The sequence below is a fragment of the Ctenopharyngodon idella genome, chromosome 9, assembly GCF_019924925.1.
Source record: "Ctenopharyngodon idella isolate HZGC_01 chromosome 9, HZGC01, whole genome shotgun sequence".
Taxonomy (NCBI): Eukaryota; Metazoa; Chordata; class Actinopteri; order Cypriniformes; family Xenocyprididae; genus Ctenopharyngodon; species Ctenopharyngodon idella.
The window spans coordinates 33252943-33265479 of record NC_067228.1 but is presented as its reverse complement, the minus strand read 5'-3'; positions in this window follow the sequence as shown (position 1 = coordinate 33265479).

Genomic DNA, 12537 nt, shown 5'->3' with positions numbered 1-12537 from the left:
TTCAAATAAAAAACTCCTGATAATTTACTCACCCCCATGTCATCCAAGATGTCCATGTCCTTCTTTCTTCAGTCGAAAAGAAATTAAGGTTTTTGAGGATTATTCTCCTTATAGTGGACTTCAATGGACCTCAAACGGTTGAAGGTCAAAATTACAGTTTCAGTGTAGCTTCAAAGGGCTTTAAACGATACCAGATGAGGAATAAGGGTCTTATCTAGAGAAACGATCTGTCATTTTCTAAAAAAAATAAATAAATAAAAATGTATATGCCTTATAAACACAAATGATTGCCTCGCAAGTGTTTCCGCCAGACCGCCTTCCATATTCTTCAAAAAGCTTATGCTGTATGTCCAACGCCTATTCTACTTACGGAACAAACGTGGCGCCAGTTCCAAGTTAGAATAATCCTGGAATGTTTTCATCAAAAACTTTAATTTCTTTTTGACTGAAGAAAGAAGGACATGGACATTATCATTATCAGGAAAATTTTATTTGAAAGTGAACTAATCCTTTAAGCAGATTCCATGCAAGTGGAATGATACCGAAAGAAAGTGTAGAAAGCTTTTTGTAATACATTAAATTGTCCAGGATGACTTACACATGAACATGTGATCAAATGGCCTTTCAAAAATATTAGATCATAACAATAACCAGTGTTTCTAATGTCACCTACAGAATGTATACTCTCCATTCAATAAATTAAACATTGAGTTTAATAAATGTTTAGTTTAATTTCCCAGAATGCTCCAATTTACCTCCAATTTTGGTTTCAGTATTCAATATTTATTTTTTATAAATTTATTTGAAAAACAATGCAGTGAACATTTTGTGTTTTATGGGAACATTTAAATTTATTTTAATGAATATGAACTGTTTTATCAGCATGAACCTTCATTCTTGTTTAAATTTTATTTAAAAAGTCAGTTGTTCGTAGTTTTGTTAACAGTTAACATGTACAGTGTTTAATTATGTTCAATGCATTATTTTAGTGTTGTGTGATAGTGTTTTGTGTTTTTTTTTTTTACCACAACAGGATGATTTTAATACCTCAAATAGGATAGTATATTATTATTTATAATATAATTACTATAAATATACTATAGTAAATATTATTTATAGTATATAGTATATTATAGTATTTTATTTATTTATTCATTTATTATTATTTATTGAAATACACAATTAGGAAATGTACTGCAATATTTTTACAGTGTGTTTACTTAATACACATTCCCAATCTTATTGTGAATAGTCCATATTCCATAAACCAAAAACGTGTTTTCATAATTTTATATTATAAAACTAATTTTTCATCAAAATGTAACAATTTTCTCCACCTCTGAAATAACTCGTATGACTAGTCTTATTTTAACCCCTCCCTTCCAACCACTTGTCAAAGAAGTAAAAAAAAAAAAAAAAAAACAACAACAATATGATCAATAAGTCATGACAACATAAATTTTTACATTACTTGAACTCATCAAAATAATTTAAGCAATTTCAGTATATATATTTAAGTTATATAAATTATATTATATATTTAAGTCCAAGTAAATAACGGAAGTAAAGTAAGTGTGTGTGTGCGTGTGTGCGTGCGTGCGTGTGTGTGTGTGCGTGTGTGTATGTGTGTCGCTCAGGTAAACACTACGTTATGGGGACAAAATGTCTATGATGGCAATACCAGAAATACTTGTACTTGTGGGGACATTTTTTGGCTTATAAATCATACTAAGTGATGTTTTTTGAAAATGTAAAAATGCAGACAGTTTTCTGTGATGGGTAGGTTTAGGGGTAGGGGTAGGGTTAGGGTTTGGGGAGAGAATATACAGTTTGTACAGTATAGAAACCATTATGTCTATGGAAAGTCACCATAAAACATGGAAACCTGTGTGTGTGAGTGAGTGTGTGTGTGTGTGTATTACCCAAGTGTTAATGTAAACATGCCTGCTTTGGAAAGCCAGATGCAGATGTCTGTAGGATTACAGTTTTTATCTCAAGCGCTCCCGAACAGAACAACATTTTGTGTAAAGTTCATTCATCACATATTTTGAAAAGGGTAAAAGCACTATACGGGTCTGTCAGTGTAGCTCAAAGGCTAGCTGCTATAGATTACACCCATCCCCCTGCCACATCTAAAACGGATAATTACATATTTGTGGCGAAGGCTGACTGCTGAAAAAAATCAATACAGCTTTTTTTTTTCTTCTTTTGGATGACACTTCATTAGGGAAGAGAAATCTGAGGCTGAGAGAAACGTTCTGCAATTAAACGCTCCTCCACTGCAGTCGTATTATCAGAAGCTTTATCCAGACACGAGCTGCGCTGGAGCAGTGAACGCCAGGCATTGATTATCTACTTTAATGTGCACACTGTTGCAAATCATTATGGAGAGAAGCAATAGTTAGTTAGCCTTTCTAATGAAGCGCTAATTGCACTAAGTAGGTTAAGATGTTTATCAAACAGCACTGAGCTGAGATCACAGCAAAAATACACTTCAACAAGCTTTACACGGATAGTTCAGAGACACACGCACACGCGCGCACACACACACACACACACACACACACACACACACACACACACACACACACACACACAGGGCTGTTTTTTCTTCAATTTCATTTGTTTTGTGTCAGAGATAAAATTGTGTTCAGAATAAAATCCATCGAAGGAAAAAAAACTAATAGAGAGAGAAAAATAGGAGAAAAAACCATTTCACTGATTTATTGTTATATTTTAAAAAATGACTTAAAATATCTTTAAAATGTTAAATAAATAGTTAAATGGTATCACAGTGTCCATAAAAATATGAAGCAGCACAACAGTTCTCAACATTGATAATAATCAGAAATGTTTCTTGATCATCAAGTCATCATATTAGAATGATTTCAGAAGGATCATGTGACGCTGAAGACTGGAGTAATGATGCAGAAAATTCAGCTTTGATCACAGGAAGACCTTTAACAACATTTCCACATAGAAAACAGTTATACTATTTCACAATATTGCTGTTTTTAATGTATTTTTAATCAAATAATGCAGCCTTGGTGAGCAGAAGAGACTTCTTTCAAAAACATTCAAACATCTTACCAACCCCAAACTGTTGAACTGTAGTTGCTATAAGGTGTTTGAAGTGGTTTCTAGGGTGTTGTATGTGCTTGTTAGGTCAAAAGAGCTGTCTATCTATTCTATCTGTCTTTCACGGATCTGATTGCTTATGAAAGTAATTTCCTCACTCGCAAGATGATGATGTCCAGAACACAATGACCAAATAATACAGGACGAAATATACTCCAATACATGCACACCTGTGACTGCAAATCAATCAATTTAAATCTTTATTTTTGTGAAACATACTAATAAATTTGTCATAAGCGTCTTTTATCAGTCAGTCATTTTTTACAAAAGCAATTATCCACTTGTGTTACAGTGCATTACTCAGCTTAGGCCCTGTTTCCACCTGGTATTAAGATGTGTTTTGGTCGATCGGATCACAAGTAGACGAGGGAGACACATTCCCGTTTACACCTGGTGTTTTAATCCATGTCTTTTGTCCACTTTCAGCCACTTCTGTCCTGATTTCTTCGAGGGGAGGGTCTATGGGCGGGTAAATATATGGGCTTTTTTCAGATCTTTCAATCTAATGGACAAAATAAGCTCACACAATTTACATATGAACACGACCGGAGATGACGGAAAAAACATACGGAGAGCATCAGCTTTCATTTCTGCTCTGACAGCCGCAAGACCGACCGAATTCTGTGAGTGTGTGTTAGAAGTCAGGAATGGTGAGAGAACATTGTGCTTGGTATGTTTTTTGTCTTCAAACCAAACTTGGGTCTTCAGTCGACAAAGTTTAAATCCCGTCCGGCTAGCGCACGTCCCATAATGTTTAGGCATTTCACTCTAAAAGGTAATTCAGGGGACCTGTTACCACAACTTAAATAAATGCATGGTTGCAAGTTAAAAAAAAAAAAAATCTTATTTCTTGTTTTAATTAAACCTTTTAAGTTGCAAACATTATTTTGTAGAGTTCTGTTGACATAATAATGTTGATCATTGCATTAACTTAATATCGTCAGTAATTTAAATTCAAATTTCTGCGATAATTGGCTTTATTAAAATATTAATTTGTAGTAATTTAATTAAATTGTTCATTACTTTGGAAATTAAGCAGTGAATTTCTAGTTCCCAGCATGCTTTGCATAGGAGTGGATAAGTAGAATAAATGTTGTAATTAAGTATTAATTTATTTGTTTTTAGTGAAGGGAAAGACCTGTTAGTGTTTAATGCTGTTATGTTTGACATTTAAAAGAGTTTCTGTAATGTTGAAGTTTTTGTGGTTATCATTGTGCTGAAGAGTAGATTCATGAAGGTAAACACTACATTGTCTTTATTAGCAATGACTGCGCTAATGCCAGTGACAAATAATATCTTACTTGTTCATTAAATATACATGTTAAATTAGCTATGTTAGCATGTGCTATGATAGCTGTTCCAGGGCTACAACTCTGGTAGTTGGAGTGACTAAATTTTTTTGAGTAATCAACTTAAAAATGTGTGTTTATGCTACAAAGTATTAAGTTCCTCTAACTCCAATGCAACTTGTTGGTTGAATGTAAATTCATTTAAAGTTGTCATAAAATTGATGCAAACTGTTGCGTTATTTATTTATTTTTCACTACAAAAGCAGTCCGGTCGAATGCGTTTTCAATTACCTCTGGAAGTGGTCAAAAGTGGACAAGCTCAAAACGTTTTATACACCGTTTACTGTATTTAGGGTTGTCCACTTGTCATCCGATCGACCAAAACTCATCTTAATACCAGGTGTAAACAGGACCTTTGTGTCATGCCTACTGACACTCCATCCTCTTAACTGTGGTAAAATCCCTGTAATCGGAGCGTTCAATGATCTCTTCATTACTCACGCAAATCCGAAACCTCAACATCCTTACCTTGCATCTGACCTCTACAGTTGTGTGACCCAGCGACTAGCAAACATTATGACTGGTGTCTACATTTATCTGTTCAAGCGTCTCCTCAAGCCGCTCACGGTAATAGACTCTCTCCCTCCTCGGCATGTCAGAAAATCTCCTGGCTTTACACAGGCATCAGGGGAGGAAGCCAAGCCCTGTTAGCTGTCATTGTACATAAAAGGATTAATGTCATCTTCTAAGAGCAGGAAGAAGCCGCCTCGCTCTTATTTATTCTGCTCTATTCTCATTCCGCCGGCTCTGTGGAAGAAGGAGACTAATGTCGGGTCTAATTTGTAGCCTTTTAAATTCCTGCCTGAGATTCTTTACATATCTCTGGAGCTCAGAGTTCCTCTTCTTTCCTCTCCGATCCTTTGCTCCTTCTGGGAATCCCTTAAACCCACCAATTTAAGATGTGTAGCAGACTGAAGATTTACATGAGTTTGTACTTGAATGGCTCCAAGAGCAGAGACTGAATTTTTGTCCACTAAACACTCACACTATAATTACCAGCTCCCGATTCGCGGCTAAAACCCGGCCTATCCACTTACCTACAATCAAATCAGAGGGAGAAAGAGAAGGAGAGAAGGAGAGGGAGGAAATACTTATCCCTCAGTGCTGATTTGGAGCCCTCCTCGCGCGGGATGTATAATTGGCTGGGTGTTTTCCGTTGGCTGCTAATAAGGAGCTTACTTTGGTTCCCTCTAGACTTGACCTACCACATTTTTTGTTTTATGAATTTTACAAGGGGATTTTAATAGACGCTTTGGGCTATGCAAAGTGCAGGGTGAGAGCGGGGCATAATGCAGCAGGCCAGACTGAGAGGCTTCTTATCATTGCGGACGGGTCTCATAACTTTACATAAGGACTAGATGTGAGATTGTGTTAACCCGTGCTCTCCGACTAACTCTAATTGTTTAGTAGTGTGCTGTCTGCAGGTTTCGCCCTTATTATCAGCACAGGTACATCACAGCCCGGCTGATACTTGACCTAATGGTTGTTAATGATACCTGAAGAGGGCGCTGGAACAGAACGCAGGGTCAGGAAGTTCTGAAATGTTCTGCCAGACCAAACCTAAAACTTAATACACATATAACTTTCCTTGCTCTGACATCAATGAATATTAAAATGCGAGATAGCTTCGTCAAAACCTAGTGTTCCAAAACCTAGTGAGCACCCTTGCTGTCTACTGTCTATATAATGCACATCTTAAACTAACATACTAAACATAATGAAGTTCATAAGTCACTGATTTGGTACATACAATTCCATATAAGTACCACAAAAATAATACTCCTTGTGTAAATTTATAATTGATTCTTATAAGAATATAGGAAATTATTACACATGCCCTAAGCAGTCATCTTACTAAACATTTTGGAACAAGGCTAATATTTAATGTTTTTTTTTTTTCAACAATATCTGTGGAGCATGATTTCACGTATTATAAAGCAGCAGATATGGATATAAATGGAAAAGGAATTATATGAAATAAGATCATCCTGTTGGATTAAAAATGATGTGCACTTAATGTGGGTTTTATCATGTTTGTGACTGTTGGTGCTCAATTGTTGATGTTGTTTCTGTTGTTCTTTCAATATATACTTAAGAAAGAGTTTTTTAAATTGTTTGCTGCCAAATCATTGTGTGTTGATTGTGATGTCATTGATTTCACCTGTGAGTAATTGTTGGATCTATTTACAGTGTTCTCTATTTTGTAAGAAGTTGTACCTTGACAAAGGCTGCTTGTCTGCTGAAACGTTGCAGGGCTCAACGCTAAGGATTTTTTTTACTTGCCTTGTTGGGTCAGTTGTTCAAATTTTTATTTGCCTTGCCAACATTTTCACTGGCCCCACCACAAAAAAAAGTAATAAATAAATAAAATAGACCAAGTTATTGTCTTTGTTGTTTTTGACCCATAACCTTAATAAATAAAGTTGTGACACCAAAAACTACTAGCCTAACTCATATACATTTCAAATATTGTTAAAGTAAAGTGATAAAATAAGAACAAATAATCAAATTACGAGCAATAGCACAAATACAATAGAACAAACATACAAATAAAATCAACACAGCTTTTCATGTTTTTCAGGTAAGTGTAAGTAATTTTCAAGTAGAGAAAAAAAGAATAATCAAATGTAAAATAGCACTGCATAGTCTTCACTGTATAAATTAAATATAGATCAATCCTTATTAAAGTTACCAAAGTTATCCAGGCAAGAACAATGAGTGATTTTTTTTTTTCTTTGTCTTTTGTTGTTTGATGAACTTTAAAACAAAGACAGCAGCAGGTTTATTAGGCTGCTGTCACTTTAAGAGCTGCACATATTCAATATACTGTTACACATGCGTTTTATTTCTCAACTGTTTATCTTCACTTAAGATATAACAGACTATGGCCCGGTTTCACAGACAGGGTTTAGGCTAAGCCCGGATTAGGCCTTAGTTCAGTTAGGGCATTTAAGTAGCTTTTATAAACATACTATAGAAAAAACATTGCTGGTGTGCATCTTGAGACAAAACAATGACACTGATATATTTTAAGATCTGACAGTGCAAGTTGTTTACAGTTAAGACAGCTCAAACATGCATTTTAGTCTGGGACTAGCTTAAACCTCGTGTGTGAAACTGGGGGTAAGTTTACTAGGATATTCACAGAGACCGGCATTTTTTGACGTAATTTTGTTTGACGGTAATGTCCGTCAAGTGCTAGAAGACATGAAAGAGAGCTGAATTCAGCATTTCATGCTGTCCCAGAAGCGGCTTTCTGTGCACATGCTTCGGGTGTGTGTTGTTCACACAAAACTTCTCACACTATTGAATTGAGTTCTCTTTCGCATCTTCTTGCGCTTGAATATTTAAATTGCCAAGTCTTAAAAACACATGCAAATGATAAACATTTGTGATGCAGTACTGGTCCGATCGGGCAAGTGACAGTGGCGTCAAAAGTCCCGAGCGACGTTTAGGATGGCCAGGGGCAGTCTTTATTGTCGAGACCTGCGTTGGTAATAATAAAAATACTTAAGTGAGTGTGCAGTTATACTCTGTCTTTACAAAGTTCATTCCTTTAACTTGCACCTTAAAAGGCGTGCGTTCACTTCAGTTATTGCTCTCCCTGCTGAAAAATCCAGCTAAAACCAGCCTAAGCTGGTCCAGCTTAAACCAGCTGAACACCAGTTGACCCAGGCTGTGAGACCAGCTTGACCAGCTAAGCCAGGCTGGAAGACCAGCTAAAACCAGCTACTTCCAGCTTAAACCAGCTAAGACCAGCCAACCAGCTTAGGCTGGTTTTAGCTGGATTTTTCAGCAGGGTACTTAAGGATAAGATTATCCTGTACCGTATTTTGTTGGACATAAAACTCAACAAAGACTGATATTGGCTGTATGGCTTTATCCAAGAAGCGTTGTCTTTTTGAAGCACAGCTCTGTCCCTTACCTTCAGTCTCTAATTGGGTGGTTCCAGTACACTAGACTATGAGATGTAAATTTCAATGTCCACACACTCTCTCTATCTCTGCTTTTTTCCCCTCTCTCTCTCACTCTCATCCACCCCAGTGCTCATTTGAGGTGTAGAATGACAGAGTCTCTTATACAGGGTCGCTCGAATGAGACGAATAAAAAATTTAAACACGTCCGCTGACCCGTGTCCGGCCCACTCTGTCTATTCAATCATTAAAATATTTCCAGCTACCACTACTCGTTCTGCTCTGCATTATGGGATATGTTCGTCGTGATTTTAGCACTGACACACTCTTACAGCCCTTTTAGCATCAGACCCATTTTCTCCATAATTTCTTACAAAAGAGGAAGTGGAACTCGTTTGCAGTGGGGGTTTTCAGTATGCTAAAGAGAGTCGCTGCACGGATTCTGGTCTACCTGAGTTGATTATTTGGAAACTTCATCCACACCAACAACATGACCAAGGAAAATCATTCATAATCATAATCTCAATCAGCCATAAAGAACAGCGGTTCTCACATCTCAATTGTTTCTTGTAGACGGTAAATGGAGATTTTGTCATCATTTATTCACCTTCACATCATTCCAATCCCATAAGGCTTTGGTTCACCTTCAAAACGTTAATTAAGATAGTTTTAACGAAAGCTGAGATGTTTCTGTCCCTGCAGTAAAAGTCCAGGTAACCAAAACTTACAAGATTCAAAAAGTTCTTAAAATGAATCTATATGAATCAAGTGGTTTAATTCAAGTCTTGTGAAGAGACTTTATATGATGAACAGAGTTCATTTAAGCTTTTATTCACATCTAAACAGTGATTGAGACACGTACATAGAGCATGTCACATATGGTAAACATAAAAGCTCAAACAGGCGTGATGCACAAGGACCAATGATGAGCTCTATGTATGTGTGTTTATATGTGAGTAAAACTTAAATTAAATCTGTTCATTATACAGGCCCTGTTTACACCTGCTATTAAGTAATTTTGTCGACCCAATCACAAGTGGAGGACAGTGTAAATGGGGTCTAAAATGTTTTGAGCTTGTCCACTTTTGACCACTTCCAGAGGTAGTCGAATACGCATTCTACCGGATTGCTTTCGTAGCGTAGACGCTCATGTGGTCGAATGTGTTCAAAAACATACCAAGCACAATGTTCTTCCACCAGTCCTGACTTCTAGCATGAACCCACAGCGTTCGCAGGGGTCTATCAGTTGCAGAAACGGAAGCGGCTGCTGTCCTCATCTTTTTCTGTTGTCTCATTTTGCAAGCATATGAAGTTGTGTGAGCTGATTTTGTCCATTGCATCGAAATATCTAAAAAAGCCCATACATATACAGTACATGTACAAAACTTTGTGCAGCATCTTTGTTTGCTAACAACACAAGCAGCAGATCTCTGACCTAATATTAGTGCACATAGGAATTTAACCCTCCCGCTGGTGTTTTGACAAAATCATACGGTCCCGCCCATAGACCCTCTCATCAAAGTAATCAGGACAGAAACATTCGAAAGTGGACAAACAAGACAGATTAAAACACCAGTGGCCTGTTGCACAAAGCTGGTTTCAGTTTCTACCCAGGTAAGTTCAAGATTAGTTTAAGTAAACTCTGTTTTTTCGGGCTTATGAAGGTGGATTGGTTTTTAGCGGGTTTCATTGCCAATCGACCAGTCAGTTAGTTCACCCAAAAAAGAAAATGAGCACTTAATTTACTCACCCTCAAGCCATCCTAAGTGTTTATGACTTTCTTATTTCAGTTAAACACAATTGGAGTTACATTAAAAAATATTCAGGGTCTTTCAAGCCTTATAATGGGAGTAAACAGTAGTCGATATTTTGAAGCCCAAAAAAAGCACATCCATCCATCATAAAAGTAATCCATATGGCTCCAGGGGGTTAATAAAGGCCTTCTGAAGCGAACTGATGTGTTTTTGTGAGAAAAATATCCATATTTATAACTTTATAAACTAGAATCATTGGCTTCCATATGCAAGTCAATTACGGTGGAAGAGTAACCTCTGACTCGACGCATGACGTATTGACGAACGCGGAAGTGCAGAGGATAGAGCAAAACAAAGCACCGGTCACGAATTAGAAGTCTAAAATGAGAAGTTTTAAAGAGAAATGTCGGAGGAGCTTTAGTTTGTTGCCCAGCCCTATTTGTTTGAACCGCAAGAGGCATCTACTCTCACCTAAGCTTACGCTACTCCTACATCCTACGTCATACTCCGGAACTCGACTCGCTCGTGAACGCGTGAACGGACGTTACTGGAAGCCAGTGATTCTAGTCTATAAAGTTATAAAAAATGTATTTTTTTACAAAAACACACGCTTTGCTTCGAAAGGCTTTTATTAACCCCCTGCGGCCACATGGATTACTTTTATGATGGATGGATGTGCTTTTTGGGGCTTCAAAATATTGGTTACTATTCACTCCCATTATAAAGCCTGGAAGAGCCTGGATATTTTTTTAATATAACTCCAATTGGGTTTGACTGAAAGAAGAAAGTCATAAACACCTAGGATGGCTTGAGGGTGAGATCATTTTTATTTTGGGGTGAACTATCCCTTTAAGTATCCTACTTGTCAGATTTTTTCTCACATCCCACATCTCAATAATGTCTCAAACTGTGCTCAAACTTCAAAACTCAAGACCAAATTAGCCACCAATTGTTTATTTTATTTTATTTTATTTTTTTAACTGAGAAACTTCTGAGACCAAATTCAGTTTCAAAGAGCAACCTCTGAGCAATAAAACATTCCCCCTGGGATCTTTCTGTTTCGTTCTGCTCTCCTCAGTCTCTGATTGAACTAAAGCATGAGTTACTTCATCACAAAGCTAACACAGCATGGAACTCTAAAACCTCCACATTTGTTGTCTTTTTTCCTTTTGTATCCATCCCTCACTCTCCTCTTACTGCTGGGTAATTCTCCTATCTGGCGAAGGGAAACAAAGCAACACTTAAAGGGGTGCAGTGTGCGGGGGTGTCAGGTTGTCAGTAATCTGACAGCTATGGTAACTACCCTGTAATCCGGCGGCCTCGAGTCCGGCTCTCGTCTTGACACTCAGCCCGATGAGTGACAGCTGAGGGGGCCGCTCGGCCCGCCCGCTGCAGTGACATCCGCTCTATTAAAGCAGACAAGTCCACAGCCCGCGCCCGTGCCCGAGAGCAGCCTGCCCTGCCCGCCTGGCCTTCCTCCTCCTCCTCCTCCTCCTCCTCCTCGCCACAGCCCGGCTCTGCCAGACGGGGTCAGAACTCTGCCATCATATCATAACCAGATAGTGATGATGCTGCTGGTCTGTGAAGGTCCATGATTGCTCTGCCTGACAGACGGAGAGCGATTACGTCTGAATATTTCACATTCTCTCTTTCCCTCATCTCTCACTTTATGTCTCTCACGCTCTTCTTCCTCTTTTTTTTGTCCTTCTTGCATCTTCTCGTCTTTTCTCTCCATCTGTCTCAGTTTCTCTGACTGAAACAGCACAGAAAGTCTCTTGGTCCCAGATGCCAGTCAAACCCGGATCCACAGCACCCTTCCATTTCAACACACACTCGTCCAAAATGGACTGAGCCGTGGCAGAGAGAGAGACAGAGAGCTGTGGGCCAGGAGAGAATGAAAAAGTGTGAGAGATAACAAAAGTTTTGCTTTTTTTCACCTTAAATGGCCACTTTTGGTCCTGTGGCCTTGTGGAAATTAAACGCTCTTAAAACACACCTTTCGCTTTCGTTTGTGTATTTACAGTGTTAACAGTGTAAATACAAGCATCGCAAGAGAATGTGTGTCATTTTTTTCACCCTGAACAGTCCTAAACAAATGTCATGTGATAGATACCAGTCGTTCTGCAGTGGACATTTTAAATATTTTTACAGTAAACTGTTTAGACTAGTGTCAAAGCTTGAGTTTTATGTGTCTTAAATACACACGATTGAATAATATTTTTCACATTTTTGGACAAAAATTACAGTTTGATTGGAAGTAACACCCAATAAAAATATCTTGTAACCCTCTGTTATTTACTTTTTTTTCATTGCCTCTTCATTGACACTGTTGTCTCTTTGGTAAACAAGTAGATTTTGATAACTTTATTATGCCCATTTTTG